Source organism: Heliconius melpomene, chromosome 10 (genome assembly GCF_056956725.1).
Source record: "Heliconius melpomene rosina isolate 202511_hmr_F chromosome 10, ASM5695672v1, whole genome shotgun sequence".
NCBI classification, from domain to species: domain Eukaryota; kingdom Metazoa; phylum Arthropoda; class Insecta; order Lepidoptera; family Nymphalidae; genus Heliconius; species Heliconius melpomene.
This window is the reverse complement of record NC_140398.1, coordinates 10,510,648-10,537,040: the sequence shown is the minus strand read 5'-3', so window position 1 is coordinate 10,537,040 and position 26,393 is coordinate 10,510,648. Positions and strand designations below refer to the sequence as shown.

Below are 26,393 nucleotides of genomic sequence, written 5' to 3'. Positions count from 1 at the left end.
CGAGATATTGTTGTGAATTCTGCAGTTGCATCACCAAGCCTATATTGCTTTCTTTGTAGGCTTTCGCTGGTAATAATAGAATTGGCAGCCAACACTATTCCAAGACGAACTTAGATTGAAACAAATCAGAGCAAAAGTAACACAAAATCATAATACAAGAAGAGAGTTATCTTTTTTATTTTAATAAAATTCATATACAATCTCTTTAACATTTTTATTTTTAGCATAAAAAAATGGCAATCTAAAATTTTACAACAAACCTGAATTAACAAATAACCTAAAAAATTAAATAAGCTGATAAACCTTCGGTTCGCTGACTTAACATTTTCTTTAAAGATTTTCTTTTTAACTTCTCGCTTCCAAAAAAAAGTCTTGTCCAAGCGAAATTCATTTTAATTAAGTTTTTCACGAGGAATAACGACTCCGGAAAGCGCGACCTCCACCTTCCTACCAATCTTCATTAGTGTCATTATTTTCGCGTTAAATTGCAAGTTGTTACAGGCTTTTTTTCTGTGCACATTGTAAATATGTTTTTAATTTAAAATAAAGTACACATACTCTTGTATAACCTATAAGCATTTAAAATATAGTTGACTAAAATTGATTTATTCCAACGAAACTCTGTCATAAATGTGCGGTGCATGGACGAAGTTGTGGAAACATAAATCTTCTGACAGTTCAGGGAAACTGAACGGACAACTTCCAATAAATTATACTCAACACACAAGCAACAGTGCTTAAAGCACATACGATACGTGACGCGGTAACGAAGCATTACAGCTTCTTTGTAAAATATCAATATATATTTTTTATAAATTATAACTTAAAAGTTCGTCGTTATAATAAAACCGATTATGGATTTCATACCACCATTGAGTTGTTGGTTGGGTACCATTTCTTTATTTTATATTAAATTTCTTGGATTATATGCAGAATTACATATTATGTTTGTTGCATTCATTGAAATGAAAAGTGGTCAATCATCTATATATATAAAAGGACTTGTCCTCACTGACCGAGGTAAGACGCGCGCACAGTCGTAACCGCTGTGCGTAGAAACGTGATATTTGGACAGATGTTTCCTTTCGTAATCTGGACATCCACTAAGAAGGGATTTTGAAAAATTTTTACCCTAAAGGGGTGAAATAAGGGTTGAAAGTTTGTATGGAAAAAAATTTAAATCTGCATCGATTTTAATAAAATTGTAAATTCAGACTCTTAAAAATATTTAATTGAACACGTGTTTCACGGTTTTCTAGAATTTACCCCCTAAGGGTGCCAATAAGGGGTTGAAAGTTTGTATGGAAAAATCTTTAAATCGCCACCGATTTTTATAAAATTTGAAATTTAGACCCTTAAAATATTACATTGAATACATGTTTCGTGGTTCATTTTAATTCATCCCCTAGGGGCGCAAATAAGGGATTGAAAGTTTGTATGAAAAAATCTTTAAATCGCCACCGATTTCCATAAAATTTGAAATTGATACTCTTAAAAATATTTCATTGAACTGCGAAAGCGAAGCTGCGCGCGCCCACTAGTTTAAAATATACAAACATTAATTAATATAACTTTATTCATAAAATAAATTTGTAAACATTTTGAGTGTTTGCAAATTGGCCTACATAATAATAATTTGGGGTCAGAGGGTGAAAATATATAGCATGGGAGTGAAGACGGTTCATAATTGAATTTCCGATGTCCGCGATAAATGTCAACCGTAGACGCGGCACATCGGAGCTCGTCGCGAAAAATCCCACAGCCCTTAATCCCCAATTACTGTAATCTGAATACGTAAATATATATTTGACTTTCACGAAATTGATTTAATTATTTAAAATGTAAAATTTGCTTACGAAACGTTTACCTATTTAATACTAGGTACGATAATTTTCTGAATAAAGATTCGGAATCATGCAAGTTTAGGTTTTTTCTGGTCGATCGGTGAACATTTGATATTAATTTCAGCTTGACGAGATCCCAAGATAAATAGTATTGACAGACGGGCAGATGTACAACAAAGTGATCCTATCAGTGTTCCGTTTTTTTCTCTTGAGGTAGGAACCCTAAAAACAAGAAAGTATTCAATACATATTTATGTTAAAATGTTATTATTTCAATAACGATGCAATATGCAATAGTGCATTACGATTATTACATTACCGTATTTGTAATAATGACGATATTCATTTTATTTGCGCACTCTGCATGCAATTAGAATATTAAAAATCTACTTTCCTAAATAGATTTGATAGATTTTCATAGATATTAATCATTCATTTTTGATAGCACTGCCATTTATAAAATTTGTTTATATTAGATACATATTTATTTCATCTATTTCAATAATTTCTAAATATAGATAATCTATATAGAGTTATTTCAAAGTGAAGTTTATATATACGTGTAATTTTTAAACTAGGCAACAAAAATATTTGATTAAATCACACATGTGGCTTTCGTTGATATTCAAAATGATTCGAAGCGAAGGTTTATAAATATAATTAATATATGATTGATCGTACAATACAAAGTAAAATAAAAACATAAAGGCCAAGCCGCGAATGGTTGCTAGTATATATTTTTTATAAATTACAACTAAAATTTGAAAACGGCACTTGTCTCTGTATTTTATGCATAGACATAGAAAATTAAAGTTGAAGTTCAAGTCAATTCGAAATAAAAAATAATTATATGTACAATAAAAAAACATGCTCAACTAACTGACTCATCTTAGATATTAACGGTCTGAGTTACGCAAAATATTAAATATTGCATATTAGAAATCGCATATCTAATATATGTTATTAGACATATGGATGATTCAGTTCATTTTATTAGTTTAGAAAAAAAAAATGTTAAAGTTATAACTAAACAGTATGTAAATAATGTATTATCACAGATATCTGTAATCAATCACCTATATTAGATAAGATTTATAAATATTTAAACAATATCGTGAATACATCTGTTCAATGCTTAGAGCTCACTCGCGGGATATTAATCTTCCAGTCCAAAGATCTTAAGGCAGCACTCTCTTGAGAACTTAACATTTAAGACAATCGGTAACGTCTCCCAAAGTTACTATTTCATTTAAATTTCGTCAAGGAGGCTCGACGGAATATCTAATCAACTTCACAAAGTATTTGATTTAATTTATTTGTTTACTTCGGATTTATTTTCCTAATTACATGGCGTCTGTGTGTATAAGCTTTTCCGTTAATTACTTTTTGTATATTATCATTGAAATTATTTTAATTGATTTTGCCAGAGGCCAGTCGTGGCACAGGGGCACAAAGCGTAAATCCAAACGGGTTCTGGGTTCGATTCCCACTCGAGGAAATTAAGCATGAAAGAAGGTGTCGAAACAAACCACGGCGTTGAGTTCACCCTTTCAACACGCAATGCCTCCAGAAGTCCGCGTCTTAAATTAAGCAGAAGGTACATGAATGTTCCTAATTGGTGTTTTCAACCTGTCAGCGGTCCTCGTGACAGCCGTTAAATTTATCTAAATATAAGTTGTCAATGTTAATAATAAACAGTTTCATTATTAAAAATCAAGATTAAGACTAAATTTCATATCTTTAAAAAAAATAAAGATCTTATATTTAGAAAAATCTTATAACCGCGTTTCATTTCTCGTGAGTTCGTTACTGCCGAGGACTCTTGAGTTTTGGATTTAACCCTCTAAGCCGAGAGTCACTGAGCGCGGCCTTGACCACGTTCGTTACAAAAACTTGACATCGCAACTCTTATATCAACCGGAAGCTGCGTAATTACGTGTCATGTAGATGATGTAGGTTTTTTCGTTTAAAATATTTCCTCATTTACTTTATTATTTACATTTACATTACATTTAAATACATATTTCATGATCTCCAGTGAGGATTGAACCCATTACCAGTCGCGTTTACAGTCAAATTACTTAGTTGTCTCATATTATACTGAAATGTTTCCTCAGAGCTGGGAACCTTTCAACGTGTGCTTTATTTAAATTAACTGCACGAGGAAGTCGGCTAGACGCAAAAGCGCTTTTACTTACCTTCTGCCGTAAGAGCACCCACATCGTACGTAATTACGGTGCTTAATTGATTTCGCAGGAACTCACTTTCAGCGAGACTTCGATCTGATTACATTTAGTTCCAAGGGTACAATATTATATTAGTTCATAGATACTACTCAGTATCGGTTCATTTAATTAACACATACACTTGATGTCTCTATACATCCAAAAGAAGATCTATACTATACATAGTGTTTGCTGTAAGAATGTATATATGTCTAAACACTACATAATAAAATCAACAATCCAAATCAAGTCGTCATCTTTAGGGTTTCGTACCTCAAAAGCAAAAAACGGAATCCTTATTAGATCACTTTGTGGATGGTAGAATTTAGCTTAGAGGAATATCAAATATCCATGTCTACAGTCCCTTAGAACACAGAAAAAATTAAGCCTCAAAGTCAACGCAATTAAAAGATGCCAGCGTTGATGGATGCATCGTTATTGCTGTATTTTGTTTGTAAATCGCCTCGTAATCAAAGCTACTTCAAGTGGACCCATTCAACAAACTATGATAATAAGAAATAGCAAAAAACGCGTATTTCGAAAAAGGGAAACAAAATTAATAGGGTACTTTTGGTTAACCTAGAATTATGAAATTTTACAGTTAGCATCTACAGGTAGACTAGTTAAAAAATCTACAGATTTGCGGTTAAATCCTACAAAAAAATAGCATTAAAACGGGGTCAAATTTGGTATTAAAGCTGCTGGTTCAAGGGAGATATCAGAAAAAAATTCAAAACCACCAATTTTTGTACGGAATCATCGGTGGGCGAGCTCGACTGTCGCTTTACCGGGTTTTTTATAATAACGTTTACAATTTATAATTCTCTAGAAAAAATCTTACCAATGTAATTTCACTTAATATTAATGTTTTCACTTTTCCTTAATAATCCTGTTAAAATTCTCTTGTACTTTATTCAAACATTTTAATTAAAATCTTGCGGTACGTTTTGAATGTTCCATTTCTATAAAATACGACAGTAAATATTATTTAAAATATTTTTTAAGATAATAATTTCGCTGATTTACTTACTTAACTCACTGCAAACTTGCCTTTACGACATATATAGATATATACTTAAATAAATTATAAAATAAAATAAATTAAAATAAATTATATCATACTTAATTCCTAATTTATATATGCCTTAATTATTGTGAAATATTTTCATTAATGTAATTTTCTATATTATACAAAATACATCATGTTTATAAAATGAGGTGATTCTGTAAAGTTTATTATTGTTCTATATGTCACGCAAATTCAGATTTATTCCAACGTCAGTATAAATGTCAGGCTATGGTGTCGTTACATCATATTTAAATTAAATGGCTGGTATTTTTAACTGTTCCATATTTCATATTAATGTAGCATAAAATACGTATTTATGTCTCAAATTTGACAAAAAAAACTCCTTTTCAAAACCGACTTCTGTAAAAAAACTCCTTTTCTTACAGAAGTCGGTTAAAAATACAAAATATTACCTCTTTGGGTATACATAAAAATGACAGGTTCCATCTATAACTTGTGTTTACTGATAGCAACCGTCGTTAGTTCGCAAAGGTGCGACTGTAACGCGGCGGTTGTGGGTTCGATCAAAGCAAAAGCCGAAAAATTCAGCAAAAAGCGGGGAACGGAGTGTCTTAACATTAGGTTCCCTCCGCCTACCAAGCTGATGCTGATTACTCTATAATAGATTATGATCTAGTTAATATGTCAATTAGGCCTCCGCGTCTCGCCTATCACCCGCGAGCGTGCGGTCGCTTTAATATTACATTACGACGCTGCCTGCTCCGCATGTAGCTGAGTTCGCGTTGCAACATCATTATTTACTCGGCACGCTCAGCAAGGCGCAGTTACTGCAGATATTGCCAACTTTAGACATTATACAAATCCCTTAAATCACACGTTAAGACAAAACTGTTATTATAGTTTTAAATCGTGAAATAATTTTAACAATATCACTTTTAGGTTCATTTCCATCGACTGATATTAGTTCAAATTAATATTTAAAACATATTTCCTTTTAAATTAATTGAAAAGTTGAAATACAAAAATAAACATACAAATTGTTTCAATCAATTGATATAATACCGTATGCTTATATGCTTTCAGTTCACATATCATAAAATACGCATGATATTTATATAATATAAGTAAGGATTAAATTAATGGATTAATTAATACTTAGGCATTAATTTAGAGATTTAATAAATTATATACATAAATCTAACCCCAGCATATTGCAAAGTTCGCTTCCACTGGAAATAATCGTTAATGCACAGTCATACCATTGCAGGGGACAGACATCAGCTTTTCAATTGTCGACTCGCTCACTGCAATTTGCCTTCTGTGATATTTCAACTTGAAAAGCATTTTATGAACCTCTATTTGCTTGATGTCGCTTGTAATTAAAACTCGGGTTGAAAGTTCTCCGCGAGCTAACAAATTGTGTAAAATACTTCAGCTTACCTTTGTTTTATTGAATATAACATAGTACATGCAGGGCTTGTTTCGTACAAAAAATACCACAAACACTAATGATTTTTTTGTAGAGTTTCAATTGAATGAAAATATGTTTTTTTATAATAAACCATCCATATTTTTACATACAGATAAATAATATTTTTATTTTTAATCAATTGTTCTACCGAAGCCTTTTTTCCCAGTTTCCCAGATTAAAAAAGAAAACCTATTATTATGTATTTTTAATATAATATTTTTTAATTTAAAAATGTAATGCAGGTTTAATTTACGTTTCATAATGAAGAGTTATCATATGAATTTACGTCTGAATAAATACCGCGCGATTAGAACCGCTTGCAAATCCCTAACCCAAACAAAGCAGGCAAGTTAATAAATAACTTAAACGGGATGCTGGTAATTTTCCTACGAAATGAAATCACGGACTTCCAGTGTCCGGCTTTGTGAATGGCGATACAAAGAGATACGACACACAATAGTATTTTATTGCCAGCTACAAATCTTCATTATGCGCAGTACGGGTATACCCAAGGCTCTCCGCCGCCCGCACATAGAGACGATATAGCAATTTTCCTTTTATTTACGGTTTCCAATAACATTAACATGATGGTGTACTGATTTTATGACGTTTGATTTATCGTAGAACATCACATATCGTGTTATATTATATAGTCATAAATAATATGGCATAATTAATTATCTATTTGAATATAAGTTGGAGATTCGTCGAGAACGGAGTAAATATACACTAAATTTTGTCTGTCTATTACAGTAAATGCAGAGAGATATATAAAAAAAATTACAATTGGACAAGCCAATATATAAAACGTTATAGAAGTAAATAAAAAAATATGAAAAACGTTACAAAACGTTTTATCAACTTAAAGTCGCTAACCCTTAAAATGCGAAAAAATGGTTGTATCGCTCTGGGTGATCTATTTTTTGTCAACCATACTACACTTTAAAAAAAATGCTGACGTTATATTTTTTGATAAACCTTCAAAAATACAAAGGCCAATACAATATAAAATAGTCAACTACAAACCTAACTCGAGTATTTTTATTTCGTTTGATAGATTAAAGACATTTATTTTCAAAAAATGAATTTCTATTCTTCAACCTTTATATGTTGTGTATGAATTTCGAAATGTTTATTCTTTGCCTTTTATATTTTGTAGTTCATTTTTACCTGATCTCATTTTCTGTAATCTATAGCGTGAATTCAAAAGAAAATAGCTTCACGGATTAGCCGGGGAGAACCTGGCGTCAAGATTCAAGACGCTATGTTTTCAGCTTTCTGCCCGAATTCATGACATTGTGTGTGAGTGACAGAACTGAACTCCACCCAAAAAATTATATTAATTAATTCTTATGTAAGAATATACTAAAACAATACTTCATTATAATGCAATTACGCTTTACCTCGACACCAGAGCGAAGAAATGGAAATATAAATTTAATTTCATTTTCATTTTCATTTCCTCGAATGGGGATCGAACCCACAACCAGTCGTATTAACAGTCACACTTTGGCCCCTGCGCCACGAATGGCCTAGCCATGACACGAATTGGCCACGACAATTAACTTCTATTGTTCCAAATTTAATAAATTGCAATTGTAGAACTTGTGGAGGATATTTAAGTGCAGATTGCTTAAGTAATAGCTTCGTTTTACAGCATATTAAGTTCGGTATGCTTATTTGCAACACGTTACAACGGCGACCGGGTATTGCTAATTAGGTTTCCTGCGGTGGAACTAATATAAAGTTTAAATATATTCGATACAATTTCTAACAACATGGTTATAATATTAAACGGATAACGGTAGCGCTATTAAGTATTTTATTGATTTTAACGTTTACCGATAGTAGTAATAATTAATAATAATTTCTATTTGTAGTAAAGGCCTGAGCAGACAGTATAATGAAATAGAAAGGAAAATAATTAACTTCCTAATTTTTAAATACTGATAAATATCATAAATTATTTATAGGCGTAACGGAAAGGAAATATTCTATATACGATTCATTGATAAATAAAAAAAATAATATCATGATCTTATTTGGTCGTATTTTGATTTGCATCAACAGAGCCATGTCACCACAAATTGCGGTCTCATTGTTTACCCCAAACATTTACGGTTCTCGCTCCCTTGCAAAGAACTTCGCTGTGATAAAATGTTCAATTGTTTTTTTTACACATTTCGAAGGAAATTAATTATTTTGTTTTTGTTTCAATACATATACAAGAAAAAGCTATTTTTTTTCTGTTAAGAAAAAAATACCTTCTTTTTAGAATTGTAATTGGGATTCCAAATTGATTGTAAAAAGTATTTAATTTAAGTATGAAATTAATTGCAACACTAATTAATTGCCTATTTTTTTTTTAATTACAACTTAATTCTGTATTCTGCAAACAGCAGGAGCAGAGGACACCTAGTGTTAAGACACTCCATTCCCCACTTTCCGCTGAATTCTTTTCATTGTGTGTTGAGTGGCGGAACTTAACGCCAGAGAGCGAAGAAATGAAAATGTAAATCTAAATAAATATTTTATTTCCTCGATTGGGGATCGAACCCACAACCATGCGATTTTACAGTCACACTTTATCTGACCTTTTTTTTATTTAATTTCATATAAATATTTATCCAAATAATAATTTACTAGTTTTCCATGTAGGCGCGTCGCTTCGCTTCGCAATGAAAAATTAAAGTAACATCATACTCATTACATTTGCAGTACATAAAGTAATCCGGCTATAGCTAACTTACACATATTCCAAGCACCGTAAGTTTTTGCAAGTCTTTTATAAACTTACCTAATATATAAAAGGACTTGTCCTCACTTACTGAGGTAAGACGTACGCACAGTTGTAATCACTGATAGTAGCAACGTGAAATTTGGACAGATGTTTACTTTCGTAATCTGGACATCCACTAAGAAGGAATTTTGAAAAATTTTAACCCTAAAGGGGTGAAATAGGGGTTGAAAGTTTGTATGGAATTTTTCTAAATTGCCACCGATTTTTATAAAATTTGAAATTTAAGACTCTTAAATAGATTTCATTGAACACGTGTTTCATGGTTTATTAAAATTCACCTCTAAATAAGCAAGCGAAGCTGCGTACGTCCGCTAGTCCAATAAAACAAGTAATAGAATTCGTTTTATAACTATAGAAGATAACATTCCAATAAGGCATTGAAATTCTATTTGAAGGAGCATAATACGTATTGACTTATGTAAATTGTAGAGAAAATACGCAATAATCTGTGTTTAATACTTCCTTAGCCTTTATCTACGCGGAGCAGGCGAAAGTATCAACGACGTCTCAGGGTTGGATAAGAACAACACGGAGACCCTTCGGTTGATAGTCATTTATAACGACACTATGGATTAAATACAATTCGGCTGACTGCCTAAAAGGTTATATTCTCCATGTTAATGGGATTTAAGACAATGTCAGGAGACGTTTTGCAATTGATATTAACGTAATATTGTGTTTAACAGTTCAAAATGGAATGTTCGAATGACAATTTGGTAAAATTTGGTAAAATTATATATATTTATTATTCTTTTGTGTATTTCGTGTCTGTCTGTAAACGCGACGTGTGGTTTGATTGCCACATAAGGAAATGAATAATTTTCTTGATTGAAGTGACAAGAATAAGCGCGGCGTTGAATTCCGCCACTTAACACGCGATATCCCGAAGAGCAGCAAGTCTCGGCCCGTGCCAACCAATCCCATGACGCTACGAATAACAAAAAATATAATCAGTTAAAATTCGTAAATTAAGATTTGATGAAAACAAATAGATAATATTATTTTCATTTCTTATATAAAAGTACTCAAAACGTGAGTTAGTCTACTATTCGGTATTTAATATTTTACAACAAGTTTAATTAAGTTTCCAATCTAAAGACTGATTGCTCATGAAAGTTAGAGAAGTAATAGTAATTACTTATATAAACTTTGATTATTTGGTAGATATAGTAGATTGTTTACGCAAATATAATTTCATTTGAAATACCTAGACTAACATTTTGTTTTCAGCTTAACGTGAAGCAGGATAGGCAGAGAGAGCCTAGTGTTAAGACACTTCACTTCCCACTAACTAACTCTAACTCTAACTATTCTTGACATCGGAAAAAAAATCGCAATACAAAGGAAGAATGCTAACATTAAAATATAAAATAAAAATTAAACTTATAATCAACAAAAAATAAATTCATACAAAATATTCCACAACGCTCATATTCGCTTCTCATTCTGAAACTATCTTGGGACTAACTAATCACAAATAGATATAACTACTACAAGCCAATATCGACTCAATAACACAGGAAAAGTCTCAAGAGAGCGCTGGTTTATTAACGCGAGCGCTCATATCGAGCTCCCAAATGCAAATACAATACGAAAATTTAAAAATACACGTTTGTATACGACTGTACATACGGTAATTATACTCGTATTTTTAATTTTAGAGAGACGAATGTTGAAACTGATTTGATTAATTAACAGAAAATACAGAAGTGCTTCGTTGTTGTGCTTTTTCGCTTATTTACTACAAATGTTTTGTACAAAATAAAAATATTGTCGTTTTATCTGCTTTTATTTATTTGTGCATATTTTTTAAAGGCAATAGAAATTGGAGTTATTCCGTAGTAAGTCGGCCCCGGAGGGCATGTAGGAAGAGGTTGATGACAGTGGATGAGGCGAAAGAGGTATGTAGAGACCGTAGCGCTTAGTAAGTTTTTATTTAAATACAGAAGAGTATAAAATAGATTTTTCCTTTAATACTTTCACTATCAACTAAAACGTTTATCTATATATATAAAATCGAAAGGTCACTCACTCATCACGAAATCTCAGAAAGTACATGTGCTAGGAATCTCAAATTTTGCATAGGAGTAACTTATAGGACGTAGGTGCTCACTAAGACGGGAATTTGTAATATTCAATTTCTAAGGGGTTGTTTTTGGGGTCGAAAGTTTGTATGAAACTTCGTTACTACAAATGCTAGAAGTCTCAAATTTTGCATCGTCGTCACTAGGACGTAGTCATGGAGACAGAAATTAATAATAACATAGTTCACGCGGGTGTAACCGCGAGCGGGCCGCTAGTATGATATAAAAGCTTGTCGCGATATTTAAGTACTTATTTAGCTGCAGTCTAACTTATTATTATATTGAATTTAATTGTTTATCAAACGTAAAATATTACGCAAATGAAAACAATTTAAATACACAATATAATCATTCACCTGAGCAGGTATCGAACCCACAACTTACGCCTGTGGATTACAATCAGAGGCTATCCCATTTATAAATTTCACGAATTCGTTAAAAATACTGCATTGGTTTATATACTCGTACATGTATTTTAATAAAAGTATTACTATTATATTAGTTTTTAAATGGCCGACACTGTAACAACGATCGCATTAAGCTTCAAAGTTATGCATTCTATTCAGCCGTTGCATTACTTTGCTTATACGGGATCATAGCGTAATATATTTATTGCCCGCACATAGCAGGTTAGGCATAAGGAACCTGGGAACCTAGTGTTATGGTTCGATGATATTTGATAAACAAGTAAAACAATTCACAAGATAATTCTCGTCTTTAACTAATCATTTAATGATAATAACAAGTTAAAATAAACTATCGCTTATTTGCACTAAAATAATAACGAAACTCCATCGAATATCTCCATGAGAATAACCTAACTCGATAAGACATCTCAGCTATGTGGGCGCAGTTAGATCTTATTAAACTGACTTACTAATACTCCGCACAACTCCTGTGGAGCTCTAAGCTATAAATTTATGATACGTCGTAGCAACTATGGGCTTATATTTGAAGGATGTATTCAATTAATAATTAATTTTAAACTCAATTACTTTGAGGCCAGCCTTTTAAGCTTAATTAATGTGTGACTGTCAATGCGACAGGTTGTTAGTTCGATTCCCACTCGAGGAAATGAAATATTAAATATTTTCATCTTTTCGATCTGGTGTCTAGGCAAGCGCGGCGTTGAGTCACGCCTCATTTGCCTCGACAGGCAACCAGCGCCTCTGGGCAACCATCCAAGCACTCTGAACGCTAAACCATACGTTCACGCATTTTTATACGTTCTATTTATTCTGTCAGTGAAAATCTAAAAAACACATAAACACATATTCCAACATAAACGAAACATTATGTTTTAGTTAGCATAATCTATGAATTAATATTTGTTAAAGCTTATATTTGATTAAAACTTAAATTTAATGCAGCATAAAATTATACTAAACACAAAATGATTGTAATTCAAATTTATTTTAATAAACAAACTCACCGCTAGTTATAATGTGAAATTAGCGTCAAAATTTAACTGAAAATTAAGTAAATACTTTTGGTTAACTACCAAAGCGGTTTAATTTTGGCCATTCGTATATTGCGGTCGCATTCGCTTGTTCGGGTTCGTTTCTGCCGACAACAGTTATAATGTTATGGTAACTTATTATTACTAAATTAAGAGCTGCACTAAAATAAATTTAAAGTTTAAATAAAATTTTATTTATATATGTATACATGTAAATATTTTCATTTTGTATATAATATAAGTAATTTATTAGCTTCACGCTATATCCCACATACAGCAGGGTGGGCAGATGTAACTTAGTGCTAAGATATTCCATTCCCCACTTTCCGCCGAATTCTGCAGGCATTGCGTGTTGAGTGGCGGAACTCAACACCGCATCTTGCCTCGACTCCAGAGCGTAGAAAATGAAAATGAAATATGAACAAATGTTTTATTTCCTCGAGTGGGGATCAAACCCACAACTGGTGGCGTTTAATATAATGACTTAATATAATTTATGCATCTGTTATTAAAACTACATAATTTTCTAAGCGAAAAACATCTTTCTATTACAGAATCATCTTTTAATTCTCTCTCTCTCTCAATTATGTTTTACGAAAGCAGGTTAACCTGTTATAAATACTTTTTTGTATAATATAATAAGTGTAATGTTTCAAAAACTACATCATCGATCCGTTCTGTGCCTCACATATGTGCATTATAGATAAATAAAGTCTATTATAATGCAAGTAGTATTTATAATATACATTTATACAAACGGCAGACGATGTTTTTTTGTTTACATAGAACACAGTAACTTTCTACAATTTCCGCCAACACAAAAGCGAAGCGAGTCTAATATTGAATGTTTACCATAATCGACGATCAATATACAAAATATATTCTACATTCAATTAGAAGGACCGAATTTTACTAATGGCTGGGTACGATAAAATGTTGTGAACAAGTCCGGGGCCCGCTGTTTGCACTGGAACCACATTTCAGCTCCATCGAAAACTTAATTATGACCGGCCCGTCCCTCGCTAACTCTAACTCAACACGACATTGTCGCTAGCGTTTTCTTAATGTCATTAAGAGCCTATTAAACGTAATGTTACTTAGCCTTCTCTGAGGCTAAATATGTGTGTAGGAGTTGCAAATTTTACACAAGTTCCCGCTTGTTTGTTTTGGGACCCAAACAAATAATTTTGCCTGGCTTCGGAGCTTGAGAGAGTTTATTTTAGTTATTAGAATTATTTAAGCTATCCAACGTTAAGCGTAAGTAAATATTATTTAAACTCGTGGAACAAACGCGATTTACCTGTACCAAGAATTTTATACGTTACTTAACTTAGTAATGAATTACTTATATTTGTAGATAATACATATTTATTTAGATATTTTGTTTTTCAGAAAATGTCTTTGCTGAAATCCGTATTTGTAATGACTGAAAAGCCATAAAATTAAAAAATCTTTTTAGTTTCAAAAGAATTATAGCATGAACATGAACTCCATTGCAGAAAAAGAGAAATTTGAAGATGTCAAGTTAAAACATACCTAGAAATATGGTTTTCTCAATATATTTATTATAAATTACGTTTTTTTAAGCCTTCGTACAAATAAACACCGAAATAGCATTTGAAGTCGTTATTAGAAGCTATTTGACGATGTACGACGATGATGATTTCAATATATTCAGCATAAAGGTACTAGCATAAGGCTTATGCACGAAGCTGTGGAAGTTACTTGGCAAAGCACAGAATAGATGCCAAACATATTAAACTTCATCTTTACGAGTTGTCTGCTCTGGATGTTCGTTTTGAGCAATGAAATTGTAATTAATATATTATTATTCATTCTCCTACTGATGTTTAAGCTTTACTTTTTAATATATATATATATTATTTTTTTTATTTGTAGTTCATTTTAATTATTCTTAATAGTTATTTTAAATATGAAAAATATTTTTTTCCATATTTTCTATTTAACTAGAGTTAACTATTAAAAATAAAATAAAATTAGCCAATATGTTGTTCGATAACCCCCTCTATCTTTCAATGAAAGTCTCATAAAATTAGATCCAGCTATTACTGAGATAAGGCCGGACAAATATAAAAACAGGCAAATAATTTCAATATTGATTATTTGTTTTAGTAACAATAATGATCGCGTAAATAACTACATATATGCCCTCCAAAAAAAACATACGATTATTTTGAAATCACTAACAGATATTTTAAGCAATTTATCTATAGATTAATTTCTAATAAAGAACTAAATGTAAAATTTAATTACTACATTGATTAATAACAACGTTTTCGACCTTTAGATGCATGAGGCACGAAATAAACGAAACCACTAAGGCAAAATATCTCTCGAGCTCTGTTTTTACATGCAAATTAGCGCCACAAGGCTAGCTTGGTAGATCTAGATAGTTTGTAGACGAGCTACAGTTTCAGTTTAGTAGGGACGTGTTTTATTAGCAAGAAATACAATAAGTTTGCGTTCGCCTGGACATAGATTTTTTACAGGGCGTGTTGTGGTGTTGTTTACGCCCTAGCCGAGAAGCTTGCATACCTCTTTCGCCATACCCTCCGAGATGGCCATCTTACATGCCCTCCGGGAGGCTTTTAACGTGACCTTCTCCCAGTATCATCGTGTGTATCTGTGTCTTACCACATAAAAGTGATTTTAATCACTTATTGAAATTTTTTACGTCATTTCTTTTCTACATATTTTAATTTTAAATACCAGGTAACGTTACTAAACGAGAGGCCTTATTGATTTCGTATATCAGCTTCACACTGTATCCTGCACTTGGCACGGTAGACAGAGGGAATTTTCCCCACTTTCCACCGAATTCTGGTGGAACTCGACACCGCGCTTTGCCTCGACACCAGAGCGAAGAAAATGGAAATATAATTTAAATAAATATTTCATTTCCTCGAATGGGGATCTAACGCACCACCAGTCGAGTGTATAGTCACGCTTTGTACCCCTGCACCACGACTGGTCTCATTTTGCCATTAATTTATTACTTTCTTTTTAGAATATATTAAAATTGAAAAACAGATTCAACAAAGACCCATCAAACAAAACTGAATTCACAATGTTTCAATCCCTTCAGAGATCCCTAAACAAATTAGCCATCTAATGAGATAGTACGAGGTGGAGCGCCGATGGCGGATTACGTCTAAATGAATCAAAGTTGCTCGGGACCGTTTAATGCTATTAATTATTTATATAATATACAGACCATTTTGTAATTTGCTATTGAAAAATATAGTAAAAATATATATATTTTATTATTATTGAATTTCAAAACATTTCAAATATTAAGTATTTATTTCCTCCATCTGATACAGTCGAGTAATAAACATGGAACTGGAATTTTATCCCTTCATTAGAGCATGTTTGATGTGCATATAAAAACATCTATATAAACAGGTTTAAATATCATAATGGTATTTTAAATTGTTTATCACGCACTAACAGCCGTATCCAGTGACATCAATAAGCGAGTAACTTAGATTAAATTACTACATATCTGAGTGGATATCTGTCACCCACGACCCTATCAATATTAGAATTATTGACGTATAAAACTATCGATAACAATTTTGAAATCAAATCGAAGAGTTTAAAATTTATTAGCAAATAAAATCAAATATATGTAGATGTACTTAATAGCAGCAAGTCAAGTTTTTTTTATGTATGTGTATATATTTTTATTTAGGAACTTTTTAAGTAAATAAAATTCCAAATTATCAGTCGCATCGTTCTGAATAGAATTACACGTATACAATAAATTTACAATTAAATCTATATATATATACTAGTGGACCCGTACGCGGCTACGCCCGCTTGAACTATACGAATATTTATTAAATATATTTATGAAATTATTTTCAGTTTTCAATAGACAGATGCGTTAAGCAAGCTCATTTTGGGTGACGTTTTCTAACAACAAACTTTGCAAATCGTTGCTTAGCAACGGCGGTTGTTATAAACATAAATAAAATAATAAATAAAAAAAAATAATAATAAAAAAGCCTTTTATTTTCCAATGTAACAAAATTTTTACAGTGAATTTTACAATTTTTTTTTAATTTATGAAATAAACTAACTTCTATTAAATTTTTACTATTCTATTCTTTCTGTTTTAATAAAAAATAATATTTCTAAATTGCGTTAATTAGGAACCCCCCTCAGGTAAAGGCCTCTTCCAAGGATTGTCATCTCTTTCTGTCCTGGGTATATATCTATTCAGGTAACGTCACCATCTTTGTCCACGTACTGTCCAGCCATTTTTTTTTATTTTTATTTTTTTTTTATTTATTTATTTATCTATTTATTTATTTATTTATTTATTTATTTTATTCATTTTTTTTTCGTTCTTGTGAAGATAGTGACCTAACATTATATATACACTCCTCGTTTTGCTTGACTTCAGTAATGCCTTTGGTTCTGTAGATTTCGATATCATGCTCGCTACTCTCAGGTCACTTAACATATCTCCTAACGCAATTGACTGGTTTCATAGTTACCTGTCTGGGCGTCGGCAACGCATACGAATTCAGGATTCACACTCTGACTGGTGTCCTGTAGTAGCCGGCGTTCCGCAGGGTGGCGTGTTATCTCCCTTGTTATTTTCTATATTTATTAATACTATTTCTCAGCACGTTTCTTCTCTCTACCATTTGTATGCAGATGATCTCCAAATCTACCATCAAGCCAAACTGCCGGATTTACCCTTTGCTATAAAAGCAATAAATGAAAGCTTGGAGAAAATATGCGCTTGGAGTAAGTCATTTGGTTTGCGACTGAATCCGATAAAAACGCAGCTCATTATAGTTGGTAGTGGAAAACTTATATCCAAAATTAACTTATTAAATTTACCACCTGTTTTTCTTGACGGTGTCAGTATACCTTACAGTAAATCTGTGAAAGATCTGGGCATCATCTTGGATCAAAACATATCTTGGGACTCACAGCTATGTGAGGTGAGCAGAAAGATGTTTGCGTCACTGGGATCTCTTAAACGGTTACGCAATTTTCTCCCTATACCTACCAAGATTGCGTTAGCAAATACTCTCCTTTTACCGATTCTCGATTATGCTGATCTTTGTTATCTTGATCTAAGAGAGGAGCAATTAAATAAGCTTGAGCGTCTTCAAAATGTGTGTATACGATTCATATTTGGTCTACGTAAATATGATCACATTTCCGACTTCCGAAAAAAGCTCAAGTGGCTCCCTATCCGGCTTCGTAGGAATACTCACATACTTCATCTTCTTTACTGTATTCTGTTCAATCCAACTTCTCCTCCGTACCTAAAGGAACGATTTGAATTTTTGGGCCGCTCACATCCTCGACGTCTGCGATCCGACTATAGTCTGGCGCTAAAAATTCCACAACATTCCTCGTCATTTTATAGTGATTCATTTACAATTGCTGCGTGTCACTTATGGAACGCCCTGCCCTTGATTGTTAGGAATTCAAAAACGTTCCTTACCTTTAAAAAACGCCTAAAAAAACACTTTCTAGCCCTTTAAATCTTTTTAACCGTACTTACTTAATACATAATAAATTACATGTCAAATTAATAAGTATTTTAATATATTGATATATATCGAAAATATTACAAACTAGCGACCCTATTGCGGCTTCGCCCGCTTTTACTACTGGATTATTCATATAATGTATGTTTGCAAAGCACGTAAGTAAGATAATGTGAAGATTAATTAAACCCTAATGCAACCCGCATTTTCGTAGTTTCAATAAGGATTTTCCAATTGTTTTACACAGCAAGGATTTTTTAGTAGGTACCGTAATTTTATATCTGTGATACTAATCATTTCAAGTATTTATAAAATATATTTAAATTACTATTTTTAGATAGTTAAATGACATTAAATAATACATTCAACTCGTATTATCCAATACGTACAAACGCATCTGAATCTTCGTTGCTATAAAGGCAGGCGGGTTTTTTTTTCGAGCTTATGGTTAATGCTGAAGAGGGTATTCTGTCCCTGATGAAAAGCAAGCACTACGTGGCTGCCTGTGACGAAAATTAAATAGAATGCGTCGGCCGGGAATTGAACCCGGGCTGCCCGCGTGGCAGGCGAGCATTCTACCACTGAACCACCGATGCGTGTAAGGCGGACGCGGCGGACTCGCTTGTATGAGCATAACGTCGCGAGGCGCGTTTCGCAGCAAGGATTTTTTGATATTGTAACAACTTCTAAAGTACTTATTAAAATGAAAAACAGAAAAGACAGTTTTGATCTACATTAAATGGCCAACTAATATACTTATTTATATGCTGAGAGTAAGGGATAAGTGAAACTTGACTCGATACAGTTGATGTCTGAACGGCGTGATGTGTCAATAATTAAATGCGTTTTTCTCTAAAACTATTCGCAATTTCGAAATAGTTTAAAAAGCAAATTTTATCTTCGTTTAACGTAGAAATTTAATAAAGTATTTTAAAGGATAAGGATTAATACCATTATGGAGAAATATCCCTCACAATAAAAAATATATTGAAATTACTATTTTTAGACAGAAATATGGTCACTACACGTTATTCTTAAAAGATACGAATATGTCATCGCGGACTTTTTTGTAGATCTTATTAAGAGGAACAATACTCCAGTACATTTTTTTCATGTAGTATTTACCATTAAAGCAGCGCATGCGCCAAAGTGTCTCAGCGGGTAGGACTTTATACACATTTATCGTATTTATGTTAATTTACATAAGAATGTACAAATAATAAACTATATATAAACCTTCCCTGAGAAATACTCGACCTAATGGTGAAAACCGCATCCAAATCCGTTGGGTGGTTTAGAAGAAGAAGAGTTAGAAAGTTCAGACAGACACAAAAAGCGACTTTGTTTTATAAGATATAGGATAGGATAGGATATGAGAAAATAAAGTATCCTATGTTCATCCCGGGAGCCTCAAGTATCACTATATGAGTATTTTATCACAATTAAATTAGCGGTCTGGGCCTGATTGCGTAAAAGACAGACAGACAGACAGACAGACAGGCAGACAGACAGAGTTACTTTCGAATTTATAATAAAGGTATGGATTAATATATACCTTTACTCTTCTTACAAAAAGTGGTGGAATACAAAGTTCAATTGCTAGTCAAATTCATAACCAATATTTTGAACTCGAAAATATAATTTAAAAAAAAAAGAATTGTTGTTGGATATATTACTTGAATGTTTATGAACAGCATATTTGCGGATAATTTTATAAAAGCAGTGCTATAGCGCAAATGGAAGCACTTTAATTAACAAAAACATTAATAAAAATATTGCGGTGCAATGGAACAGTAAACCGACGTATAGCAATTAGCAATACAGTGGTTTCACATTAATAACTAACAAATACGTAACTTACACCACACATTTTGTATAAACGTTTTGCCAATTTTTAGGGTTCCGTACCTCAAAAGAAAAAAATCTTATAGGAAAGGAGGAAATCTTTTAAGATCACCTTGTTGTCCGTCCGTCTGTCTATCTGTCAAGACTCTTTATCTTAGGAACGCTTGGAGATATCGGGTTCAAACCATATACTCAGATCTATGGCCCCATGATTTCCTGATAAAACTTATTTCTATATTAAATTAGGAAAAAGATATGGCCGTTTATGTCGCAAAAAATGCGTATTTTGACACTATGAAGGGAATCAAAATTCATAGGGTACTTCCAGTTGACCTAGAATTATGAAATTTGGTAGCTAGCATCTACATGTAGTAGTTATTCTGGAAAAAATATAAAAACTATACATTTATGGGTAAATCCTAAAAAATAATAGGCTTAAAAATGGGGGAAAATTTGATATTAAAGCCCTAGCGGCTTCAAGTGAGGTATCAGATGAAAGGGTTCGGGTCCAGCCAAACCTAAGTTTTATAAAAAGCTCAAAACCTCCAATTTTGTACGGTACCCTCGGTGGGCGAGCCCGACTCGCGCTTGTCCGGTTTTTTAATATAAAACTAAAAAAAAAACAGAAATACCACGAATATGAATTGACCGCTGCGTTGAGTTCCGCAACTTCACACGCAATGCCTAGAAAAATCGGCGGACAGTGGGGAAATGTCTCAACACTAGGTTCCTACCTCTGCCTACTTAACCTACTATAATGTAGGATATAGTGTGAGGTTAAGAAAATAAAATAAAAAACTATATTTTTAAATTAATCTATGTAGATGGCAGTGGTACCTAATATATTAATTAATTTATGAACGTAATAACTTCATATAATATATTTTAGTTTATCACCTGAGGGACTTAATTAAACGTGTGTACATATTGCTGTGGACATTCAATTGTTAAGGTATGTATGCTGGTGGCATTTATAATCTGTCTTCCATTCTGTGTTGCTAATAGTTAATTCTGTTGTTTGTTGTTGTTGTTGTTTAATTAAAACCGATTGTTGTCAATACAGAATACATACAAAATGTATGTTATTATTACAAGTTTTGAACAATTCTCCAGAGAAATAAAATTAGAAATTACAGGAAATGTAAAAATATTTTTGGCATATGTAACTTATCCTATAAGAAAACTACAAACTTTATATAGGTATGTATGCTTTGTTTTACTCAAATAACATCTTATGTTTTATTAGAACGATGCAAACTTAATAACAAAATAGTGTCTAGTGTTAAGATACTCCGTTCCCCATTTTACAACAATTAATATTCTTGTATTAAATTTTAAAAAATATAATAAATTACAAATAATTATAATTCTACGTTTACCATTTAAATTTATTACACCGTCGTTCATAGTAAATCAATTCTAAACTTAGATTATATACATATTTCGCATACAAGCAATGCAATAAATACAAATATTATATATAGCACCTGCATATGGTAGGTGAAAATTTACAGCACCTATAATTGAATTTTCAGAGCACACCAGCATATTTTATGGCTAGCAGCAGGTAAACAGTTCACCTATTTGTCACAATAGTTAAAGACAATATTATATTTTTAGCAAACAACGACAAAGAAAAATATTTTTGTACTGTAAATATTTATTTATGCTTGGCTGAACTGAGATAGAATTCAATGTAACTTTGAAAATAATTTCTATTTCTTTTCTATTGTAGGCAGTCTCTACTGTGGAAATTAATAGTTATTGTAAGTTATTATTATCGTCGTGATTAAAACAGTTATTATAAAAATAATCGATTTTTTTGGAAATGTTGGTTGAATTTCAACGTTTATATCCTATTTTACATGAAGTTATATAAAATAATAAATAAATACTAAGAATAATTATTTTCAAACATGTCTAGACGGAGCCCAAACTTTTAAAATGTAATTTAGTGAGGCGTGTTCATTGGGGTGAAGGAGAGATAAATGGAGAAATTGCTAACCTGCATATGTATATATGTATATCTATATAGACATTGTTCAGATTCTTTCTTTCTAAAACATGTAAATAAATTTTGTGTGGGGATTGATAACACCTTCGTGGAAGTTCATTTCATTTCCAAGCACGGCTATATTATTTCCTATTTTTACTTTAACATGGATAAAACAAGATTTCTTTATAAACAAGAATATTTTCGTGTTCTCACAAATTGTAATCCAGGTTGTTTTTTCGGGAATAATAGATTATATCTACCCTAAATATTGTATAGAGACTGTTACTGAGAGAAGACTGTAATGTATTAACAATGTGTATAAGTATTTTTAAAAAATAGATACGTGTATAAAAGAAAAAAATACTTTTAGGAAACATTTTAAAATACTCAAAATTTAACCCATACCTGTGGCGACGTCTGCACATCATGCAAAAACACGATTATTTTAAAATCACAGACAGACACTTCAATTTTATTTTTATGTATACACATCAGTTGGTTCATATTACGAAGCATAGGGAAATATCGAAATACACTAACAATATATATATAAGTTCTCGATACTTTCAAATTCGTAAAGTAAGTAATTGAATTTTCAGAGGTGTGTCCCTCGCGGCGGGCGGGTGACTTACCGATTCTATATTATGTTTTATGATCATCGGGATGTAAGCAATACTCGTATACCTACTCGCCTCAGTCACAATTTGTTTACCAAAGTAACAGATATTCTTTAAAAATAATATCAAATATTTTCTAAGTATCATTTTCTTGTTGAGATGACAATGTCAAATTCATTCGAATGTTCTTTTTATTTTCCTCACTTTATTTTATAGAAGATATGTTTTTAAATAATATTTTCTTAATAAATATAAAAGCTATTAATTTTAATTGAAGTGTATGTATATAATTAAGCAGTTTATAAATAAAATATTTGTAGGCCAGTTGTGGTGCAGGGGCACAAAGAGTGACTGTAAACCGACTGGTTGTGGGGTCGATCCCCACTCGAGGAAATGAAATATTTATTTAAATTTATATTTCCATTTTCTTCGCTCTGGTGTCAAGGCAAAGGGCGGCGGTAAGTTCACGCTCTACACCAATGAAGAATTGAATATATTATTTTTTTATTCCCTCGAGTGGGAATCGAACTAGCAACCTGTCGCGCTTACAGTTATACACTTGTGCCCCTGAACTACGACTGACTTCAAATTATTTGAAAACTATAAATAAGCATAGAATAAACGATTGAAGCGCAATAATTGATAAATTAAAATGTTGTTGAAAAAAATTAATGAACCAAAAGATATCTTTTGGTTCATATTGTCAGGTGTCAGCCAAAAAGCCAAAACACCTGAAAACGAGTAAAATGAGTATACGAGTATTGTGTTGTTGTATTGGTTTACATAAAATTTAATAAGGAAAACGCGTTTTATTTCAAAAGTACTTATATCTTTGTGGCGCACTCCACCTAAAGAGACGATGACGAGGGTCGTACCTTTGTCCACTTTGCAAACGTAATGAAAAATTCTATAGCAATAAATACCTTTTGAGAGATCGATATTCTATATTAATAATAATAATACATGCTTATATTGTTATGATGAAAAATATATAACTTCTCCATGTTATCACGAGGTTCGAACCCGCCTGGCGTGGGAGTTGTGTGAAGATATTATTTACCCAAATGAGCATACAGGTCACCTGATGGTAAGAAATCACAGCCGCCCAGGACTCCGTGTAATACTAGTGGAAGAACGTATCCAAATTGCATTCTGATGATGATGATTTTGTATTCCTACAATGTCAATACAAAACTTCAATAATAATGCGCCTATCGCCGTAACCATAAACTGGTACAATTCCCGAAGAATATTTGTAACGGAATGCGGATATTGGAATTCAAAATTATCTAGAAGAATGGACTCAATATTCCTCCATTAAATGAACAAAGAGACAATTTGTTTACTTTCTTCCGTCCATTGCTTCCTCGTTTAATACTCGGCCTTATTGAAAGGCACAAATGAAATTGAAAATAGGTATTTGACATTTATCTAATAGTGATTTGAAAAAAAAAACACATTTTTTATATGTTTTGTTTAATGTTCTAAATTTTGTTTTCTCAGATATCTGTTTCTGTACATATATATTTAGAGAAATTCAATTAATTATTAGCTCATCGCCTTATTTTCATTCTAACTACACATTTTTATTTGCTTCAGATATCGGTGTAAAGTACCTACATAGTAATTTAGGCATTAACCCCATATTTTGTCGAATAATCTCTGGTAAACCCAACATACGGGTAATCGCCTCAAACTCCTACTAAAATGGGTTATTGGGACGTGGTTCCAATTCTCATGCATCAAACTTCTCAACCATTAGACGGCAATTTGTTAACCCTCCGTTAAATAATTTGTGGAGCTTTACACTGGAATTGGCACAAGCTCACAAGGCATTACTAAAATATAATTAAATAAATAACATTCATGAAAACAACATACTTAAGGTTTTAAAAACTAAGTAAAAAATAGTATTTTATTATTATAATTATGTAAATAAATCTATCTAAGAAATTAAACTACTATGGGTAAAATATAATTTGTCTTGAGAAAACTCTAAGCTTTTGTACCTTACTACCTTTAAATTAAATTCTAAGCTCATTTTAATAAAATACACATAATAAAAGCTGCACAAATTCGAATAAAACGAGCTACTATAAGTAATGAATAAGAATCGATATCTTTTGTTGTTTAACGAACCGTAACGCATTTCCTGACTTGCATTTTTTATTTCTGTTGCAATTGGTTGATTATCCTCTTGCGTTTTTGGTACTACCTACCTATATGCAACAATTTGTTATTACTTTTTTTTTAAGGTAAATATTAGTAAGTAGATGTCTTCAATGAGCGTTATATAATTGTAAATATTTTATTGGAATATTGTTATTATATATATTGTTATTATTTGAGAACTAATATTACTGTTACTATTAATAAAATGCTCATACCTCCATAACGATGCTTACTTCAACCAAGACGATTTTCATTGTCTTCTTTTGAAGAGCCGCTGCGTGGCTGACATTTGTAACCATAATTTATTGTTCCTTTTTCACAGATACCTGTACACTTTACAACTTCCTACACCGCACACTTGACACTGTTTTTATAACACTTAACACTTATTCACACTTATAAACGTTCTTTTAACGCATAGTTTCAGCAGTGACATCGATTTTAAATACTTAAACACCGTCATAATTTTACACCTTACGAGAGGTAGGCAACGACGTAATGACTCAACCCATCAAAAACGTCAATATAGCCCTCCTCTTTTATAAATAATTATGTGGGTATTATTATTTTACTTTTTGTAAACTACCCTAATATTGACAATTCTTTTACAATTATAACAATCATTCAAATTTTTTTGTTACCAGAGCGCTAAAATGAAAATATTAATAAATAATCGAAATCGAATATACAACCGTCGCGTTATAGTCACATGTTTTAATATTACATTTTTATATATAGAGGTAGAGTGATAATGTGACGAGTAAAATTTAAACGATGCCAGTAATATTCTCGAAATTTCATTTTCAAAGATATTTAAAGAAATATTATGTAATTCAAAAGTATTTTTATGCTATATGAAATGCAAACATACGTTTTTTACTCAACTGTACAAACTGAATCAAAATAAGTAAAAGCAGACAGGTGCTGGAATAACAAATGAAAGCTCTCTTTCATCAATAACAGGCTTTCTCATCCAGCATTGTATGTCTCTGTTGTTTACTTTTACTCTCATAATGTAATATATCTATTGTATATTCCCATGTGAAAATTATTTGGAGGGAAATTATAAAGAAGAAGCATCCTTTAATAGTTTTATTTAATATCTATAATACATTTAAGTCATATATTTTAACATGAAACAATGTTTTTATATGTATTTTAATTATAAATTAAATACAAAAACACTATATCTTTATTATATTTTTTGGAAAAAAATATTAATATTTTTTTTATTAGGCTGGCAAGAATTATTAGGCTCACACATAGAAGGGTCGGCAGACGGAACCTGGGAACTTAGTGTTAACACACTC

General features: G+C 31.8%; 1 protein-coding gene across 1 annotated transcript in view; it reads right to left on the bottom strand.

The window, feature by feature from the left end:
- The window catches only part of Rpn13 (regulatory particle non-ATPase 13), a 306,135-nt gene extending 282,014 nt beyond the window's left edge, over positions 1-24,121 (bottom strand). The window contains exon 1 of the mRNA XM_085191007.1: positions 24,111-24,121. The gene's annotated coding sequence lies outside the window, so the exon portion shown is untranslated. The remainder of the gene's footprint in view (positions 1-24,110) is intronic.
- Between the last annotated feature and the right edge of the window lie 2,272 nt (positions 24,122-26,393).